Source organism: Podarcis gaigeae (assembly GCF_964106915.1).
Source record: "Podarcis gaigeae genome assembly, chromosome: 12".
In the NCBI taxonomy this organism is placed as follows: Eukaryota; Metazoa; Chordata; class Lepidosauria; order Squamata; family Lacertidae; genus Podarcis; species Podarcis gaigeae.
In genome coordinates, this window is record NC_139688.1 from 35567353 (window position 1) to 35575048 (window position 7696).

The 7696-nt window shown below is 41.1% G+C and overlaps 1 long non-coding RNA gene across 1 annotated transcript; it reads right to left on the reverse strand.

The window, feature by feature from the left end:
• Positions 1-1428: 1428 nt before the first annotated feature.
• LOC310827655 lies at positions 1429-2966 on the reverse strand. The gene is made up of 2 exons (XR_014556473.1): positions 2741-2966; positions 1429-2372 (listed from the first exon to the last, which is right to left on the reverse strand). It is a non-coding gene; the product is annotated as an uncharacterized lncRNA (long non-coding RNA).
• Between the last annotated feature and the right edge of the window lie 4730 nt (positions 2967-7696).

Below are 7696 nucleotides of genomic sequence, written 5' to 3' on the forward strand. Positions count from 1 at the left end.
GCACATACGTTATCGTTGCATCCAATAATCAGCATGTGTCATGGTAGATGCTTTCCCTCCCTGCAAAGTGCTTTCCAAGTAGGAAACGTGTACCATATGACACAGCCTTTCTAGAGATAACAATGGTTGATAAGGGGCTTGCCTGTACTGAGTTTTATTTACAGGTTGAGTACTGCATGCCCTTTTATAGTTTGCAATTTAAAACTCTGTGGATGTGTATGCAGAGGTGGTATTCAGATACTGTACTGGTTTGAAAAGAATCGTACAATTGGAAGGGATCACAAGGGTCATCTAGCCCAACCCCTTGTAATGCAGGAATGTTTTTGCCCAACATGGAGCTCAAATCCACAACCTTGAGATTAAGTCTCTTGCTCTACTGCCTGAGTTGTCTGGGGTTTAAAGTGGGTCTGCAAGGCAAAAAACCCCAAAGACCTGTTTCCAGCTATCCATTCAAAACTGCTTGTATGTAAATCATGCCAGTGAGATGCTTTAGCTTGTGGCCAAGAACTATCTTCTTGGTTGTGGCCAAGAACTATCTTCTTCCTTATTACCACTATGTATTGCTCTGCTCTTTCTCGTGTGCTAAACTGCCCTTGGCTCTCTGTTGCTCCAGGAGTGGATCAAAATATGGTTTGTTACTGTAAATTGCTGATATACACTATCAAGGAGCCTTACACATGTGCTACTAGGTGACTCTTGAGAGTCTCCGGTATACAAGGCTACAAAATGCAAGCAATGGTTTGCTGAAAAGCAGCTTTGTTCATGCATATCATATAAAGCTAGAAGCTTTATATAAGCTTTATATACCTGTTTAGGGAAGTTTTTAATGTTTGAACTTCTATTGTTTTTAATGTTCTGTTGAAAGCCACCCAGTGTGGCTGGGGAAACCCAGCCAGATGGGTGGGGTAGAAATAATAAATTATTAGTAGTAGTATTATCACCGCCACGATTCACACAGGAGCTCACAAAAGAGAGAAAAAACAGAACTGCGGAAAGTGTTTAAAATCAAGCTATTTTTCTTCGGAGCCAGCTCCGCTGCCCAAGAAATACTCTGTGTGTTTGGGCACAGGGATTCTGAATAAGATCCCAATGTGAACTAAGCATTTCATCTAACAGTGCACAGGTGGTGCAGAGATGGGGTACGGTAAATGAAGTTAAATGGCACAGGAAGAATGGGTGCTGCTATGTGAAAAATTTAAGCTAGGTAGCACCTTTGCTAATCTAGTCACCCAAAAAGCTTATTTAAAAAACCCCAATAATTTAAGCTCAATTGTGTGTCCTGAAGTTAATTACATGGACATCCAGTTGGCATTTTCCTTTATGAGGTGCAGTGACCAGAACGGCACACATATACAGGTGTTTTCTATAAAAGATCAACATTTTTCATGTACTGGATTTTCCAGCAACAAGTGTAAGAGAAGACAGCAAGACAGGCAAAATAATTGATATAATCAAGGCAGCTGGAGAACTATGGGATAAAATAACGCAATATGTTGGCTAGAAATTGTTCCTATCAACAAGATATGACACATTATTAACTCAAGCATAAGACTGAAGGGTCAACCTCTCAGGGTCACTGGGGGGACCGGTTAAAAGAAACACAACAGAAGAAGAACCACAAAGCAACTTCCATATTGACACAGAAGTTCATGGATATCTGAAGAACTGCAAGTTGGTGTCCCTGTTCTTGAAAAATTGAGAAATTCTGTGCCACATTAAATGGCTGTTGTGCTGGAATCAGAGTTAGCTTATTGGAAGAGCTGAAAACCCTTCTGGGGAGTTCTTAGAAGACTTGATTCTTCTTCTGCCGAAGGACAATCAACTGTTATTTCTACCCCTCTCCTTTTTTTCCATCTAACAAAAATACCCCTTTTGCCTGAATTTTCTGCAGCAATGTTCTTGGATTAAGATCAAACAGCACAAATAACATAGCACTAACATTTGAATTTCACTTATTCTAAAGAAGGGTTAAACATATTAAACAAAAGTAACCCAAGCAACTCACAACAATAAATAACACATACATTAAAAACAGCATTAAAAAATCTGCAGATCTAAAACTTGGCATGCAAAAGGATCCCAGAAAACCCATTAAATGCTGGAGAGCCACTGCTGGTTAATGCATACAATATTAAGCTAGAATGACCAGTGTACTGACTTGGTATGGCTTCCCATGTTCTTAAGACACACCAGACTTTTCAGTGTAGATTAGCCAGTGCTGCTCCCTTTGCATTCAGGAAGCTAGTACCAGTTTCAAAGTTGTATTTCAGCTCCATTGATGTACACTTCTTAAGGCAATTACAGGCACATTTATAATGTAACTGGGATGTACCCCAGGGTGCTTTGGAGAGCCCTTATCCCTCTCCTTTAACCTGCTCCCTAGTAAAGGTACCCCTGCCCGTACGGGCCAGTCTTGACAGACTCTGGGGTTGTGCGCCCATCTCACTTAAGAGGCCAGGGGCCAGCGCTGTCCGGAGACACTTCCGGGTCACGTGGCCAGCGCGACATCGCTGCTCTGGCGAGCCAGAGCCGCACACGGAAACGCCGTTTACCTTCCCGCTGGTAAGCGGTCTCTATTTATCTACTTGCACCCGGAGGTGCTTTCGAACTGCTAGGTTGGCAGGCGCTGGGACCAAGCAGCGGGAGCGCACCCCGCCGCAGGGATTCGAACCGCGACCTTTCGATCGGCAAGTCCTAGGCGCTGAGGCTTTAACCCACAGCGCCACCTGCGTCCCCCAACCTGCTCCCTAGGGGAGTGGCAAATGATGTTTGCCAACACATCACTAAGAAGAAGTACTCCCCCCCTTCCTTACTGCAGCAGCTAAAGTGCTGACTGTTAAGAAATACTGCCACCTAAGGCTGTGTCTGAGAATAGAAGTCTACACTATAAGCTGGTTATACAGTTACACGTAAACATTTACAGCTCAAAAGGCTTAAACCAGGGTCAGCAAACTTTCAGCAGGGGGCCGGTCCACTGTCTCTCAGACCTTAGGGGGGGCCGGATATATATATATATATTGGGGGGGAATGGATGAATTCCTATGCCCCACAGATAACCCAGAGATGCATTTTTAATAAAAGGACACATTCTACTCATGTAAAAACACGCTAACTCCCGGACTGTCCGCAGGCCAGATTTAGAAGGCGCTTGGGCCTGATCCAGCCTCTGGGCCTTAGTTTGCTTACCTATGGCTTGAACAGTTTTAAAAGCTGTATGAAAAGGCTTCCATAGAACGTGAAAGCCTGTACATGCAGGCACATTTAGCAGTGATTTGGTTTAAACATCTTTATTAGTTTTTCATCAATACCACTACTTACCCTATTTGGATTAATAAAATAAAATAGCTGCATCAACTCCCTACTCCCACATTCAGCCTCTTACACTGCAGGCTTACAGGCTGCTGCCTCTGCCGAAGCAGTTATAGTTTTGTGAAAGGGACCATTGTGTGTAGAAGGAATCGGAGATGGACACCACACCAAAAGTGATCAAAGTGTAATCCGAATTGCTCAGTACATTTAATGGGACCTGCTAGAATGTGAGCAAGTAGGAGGCGGCTATCAATAGCTACCCTAAAAAGGATATACCAAGAGCTCTGGCCAAGAGTTTCAATCCAAGGAATAATTCCTACTCGAGAGTTGAAAAGAAAAACGTGTATATTCTGCTAAGAATAACAGTTTTAAACTAATAGTAAATTTAAACACAACGTATAAGTGCGACAGTTTTAAAATAGTAAATTTAAACACAACGTTTAAGTGCAAAGATAATGTAGTTTCAAATATGCAGTAATATAGTATAAAGGTACATAAAATACCAGTACACAACAATTGTTTTATACAAGTCTCAATGGCAGTCAAAAGAGTCCATATTATATAAAATCAGAATAAAGAATCAAATAGGGCCCAAAAAGAAGTATCCGGAGTATGAATCAGATGATCAAAGTGTAATCCGAATTGCTCAGTACATTTAATGGGACCTGCTAGAATGTGAGCAAGTAGGAGGCGGCTATCAATAGCTACCCAGCAACCACCTCGCAGGGTTGTGATGATCAAATGGATTGGGGAGCTCTCTGAAGTCGCACGACTGGGTCTGTTGATTTGAAACAGGATCGCATTTGGTGGGTGGGGGGGGGAAGAGTTAAAGGCCCTTTCCACCCATGCTGTGCTCTCACTCTGGATCAGAGACCAGTCTGTAGTTTGATTTTTAAAAAATCCTACATGCTAGGGATGACCACATGACTTGGGCCTTATTGTAGGTTACCAATGCATGCTAAACCAATGTGTTCAGACTTTGATTGGTGGTAGTGTAAAATATTTCAACTGTTTTAAAACTCTTCGTTTAGAGGTGAAGTACTTTAAATGTTAAACTGTTTGTGGAACGGGATATGAAAGTGGTAACAGCAGACATGTTCAACAAATCATGTAACCTAACCCTTTTATTATTTCCTAATTCAAGTGGATGGTTAGAATGTGGTGCTGATAATGCTAAGGCTGAAGTTCGATCCCTACATGGGACATAGATGATTCTCAGATGAACGCTATGCTTCTATAATAGATACAAACAAATGCACAACAGCACAGGCTGTTTCTGATCTTATTTAGTGAGTCTTCCTCACGTAGCAACCTCTACTTGCCCATAACATTACTTTTCTTCCCAGCGGGTTCTTCCAAGCATTACACAAACATGCACAAACAAATTGTGTCTGTGACAAACAATAGGCACATTATTCTCAATCACCCACCCTTCATCCTAAGTTCCCAGTGTGGGTTATAACACTTTAAACACAGCGTAAAAAAGTTTAAAACAGCTTACATCACGTTACATCTAAAAACATACGTCTCAAGTGTCAAAAGCCAGGGTAAAAAGGTGTGTCTTTATGAGCAGAGGTGAACACTCATCAAGTAAATTGAGCTATACCTTTTTCCATTTTCTTTTTTCTTTTATTTTAAATGTAGTTTGATGGACCCTTCAAGTTAAGCTTCTTACATATTAAAAGGCTTAAGAGACAAGACCCCCTCTGTCCTAACCAACAACAGAGATGTTGCCTCACCTTTCATCCCAGGCTAAACAGCAGTTACACATTTTCTGAAACAGAGCTGCCGGTGTAAAAATAGTTACCTAATGTAACAGGCTCCACTTCCGAGGCTTACACTACAATGATATATGGACTGCAAATATGCAACAGCAAACCACCACTCAACAGCTCACTCTAATGGTTGTCTCTAATCCACTAATACATTTTGTGAAGGATAAAACGGCACCAAGGGAGGACTGTGGAGACCGGTGAATGCTGATCATCAGCCAGGTGGTGTAGGGTACAGGCACTACAAAGCCTTCATCCTTTTCTGAATGCATGCTATTTTAAACTAAGTAGTCAGGAAGTAATACATTTTCAGCACTCTGCAGCAGGTGCTAAAACCTGCAGTACAGCCAGAAAGTGGTACATTAGCTTCTCTAAACTTATTGTAGTCAAGCAGAGGGAGCAAGAAAACAAAGGAGTGGCCACAGTTAATTTCTCTCCACTCCAGACCCATCACCAAAAATGGGAAGTTGTTTCTTTCAGCAGGTTATAATTTTTTTATTTTGCAAAACCAATACCTCCAAGGTTTGTCAGAAAGGGCACTGAAGCTAATTTTTCTATTTTGGAAGTTTTTCTGTGCAATGGCGGTGGCGGGGGGGTTAGTTGGTTGGTTTGTAAGGCAACAGGGGTAATAATCTGCTTCAGTGTTACATTTAGTTTCCTATGGATTGGCCTCAAAATAAGTATGAGTTTCCTGCATACTACTGTGAACTGGTATCAAACAACCTTCAGAGAATCAAATTGAGAAAGGAGTATTTTTTTTTAAGCACTAGGATCTATAACGTTCTAGCCAAAGGGAACTGTTCCTGCTGTTCAACATACTGAGACAAGAATTTAAGAAAATTGATCTCTCCCAATGATCTTTATGACAGATTGTTATTTTAAATCTGAAGACTAAGGAACTAAAAAACAAAACAAAAACAATTTGACTATACCAAGTATAAAGTCAGTTAGTGATAAACACTTTGATCGAAACATTTTATCCCAAAGCTGTCCAAGCAGAGAGCAAGATGGCAAAAAATTATGAGTTAAAGATGACAAAATAATGAAAACTAGAAAGGTTTTTAGATACAACTCTGCTCACCTTGGGGAGAACACTAGCCAGTTCAAACCTGTCTTTTCAGAAATAAACTACCACCTTACAGGGAAGTGATTAGAAGCAAATTGCTGAGCAACCATGACTATTGTCTCCATAGTCACAGGAAACACCACACAACAGAAGCCCTGTTCAGGTATTTAAACTTGCTTGTTCTCCACTAGGTGAGTGGGGACGTGCTAAATAATTCTATTCCTCCATCCCATTCCTGAAAGTCCCATAGTACTCCACATGTTGAGGCTGAATTTATGCAATCGTGCAGATTCCCCACTTGATTTAGTATCTAGGTTCTAAATCACAGGAGGACCACCAGCTCCCACTACAAACTTTCACCCTACCACAGGCTTCCTCAACCTCAGCCCTCCATGTTTTTTTGGCCTACAACCCCCATGATCGCTAGCTAGCAGGACCAGTGGTCAGGGATAATGGGAATTGTAGCCTCAAAACATCTGGAGAGCCGAGGTTGAGGAAGCCTGCCCTACAATGTAGATGGGCCTGTCGTGGTGATGTGATGTGATGTAGTGGGCTTAGTATGTGTATACCTGCTGTATCCCACTTGCATAATTGAGAACACAAGTTTATAAACATCTGAACAGGGATATAGCTTAGAGAAAAATCTCATCAACTATCTTCCCCACCATACATGGCTTAGGACATTCGTCACAATAATACATTTTGAATGCGTTAAAAACATCCAACACCAGAGAGCAAAATGGAATTTATATGGATTGTTATATAGCCCCCCCCCCTTTTGTGGTAACAATTTAATTTCTGGCTTGTTTATAGCGTTTTTAACCTGTGTCTGGATCCCCCCAGTAAGAGTTAGTTTTAACTTCTGTTAACATAGATGTAAAACCGATTCACAATGAGCTCCACCACAGATTACTATAAAATGCACAGTATTTTGTAGTAATGAATCTCTTCCTGTGACACATGCATGCATCCACATGGATATCAAGTAGTTCTGGTGTCAGGACACCTACACAGATACATTCAACTCCCATGCAAATTACAGCTGAAATAATATTTAGATGACATCATATGAATGTGAAACCATTAGTAATGCATTTTAGGTTCAAAAGCGGCAGGATTTAAAAATCCTATCTATCTAAAATAAAAGTGAAGAAATATCAGAGGACAAGGGCATGTAAATTGATTAGTGATGTGAACAAATAAACTCAATGCATGCTTTTTAACTACCACACAAAAGGAGAGCACTTGGATGAAAAAGAAACTTTAGGAAATAGGAATCCTAACATTATCGCTTTTGGGAAACAAAGTTGCTTAGCATCTTAAGTTTATAGTGGCATGAGATTACCTGTTGCAACAGGCTTAACAGCGCTACTCCTCCAGAGTTCCTAAGTTTGCAGCATGACTCCTCTTCAGGAATTCACATTTAACATGCAAAAGAACAAGCGGTAGTGAACTGTGTGAGCCCCAGCTAATGTGTAATTGATGTTAAGCAGTTTCCGTGTGTATAGGGATGGGAACTCTCATCAATCGGGTCTCCCATCCTCAATAT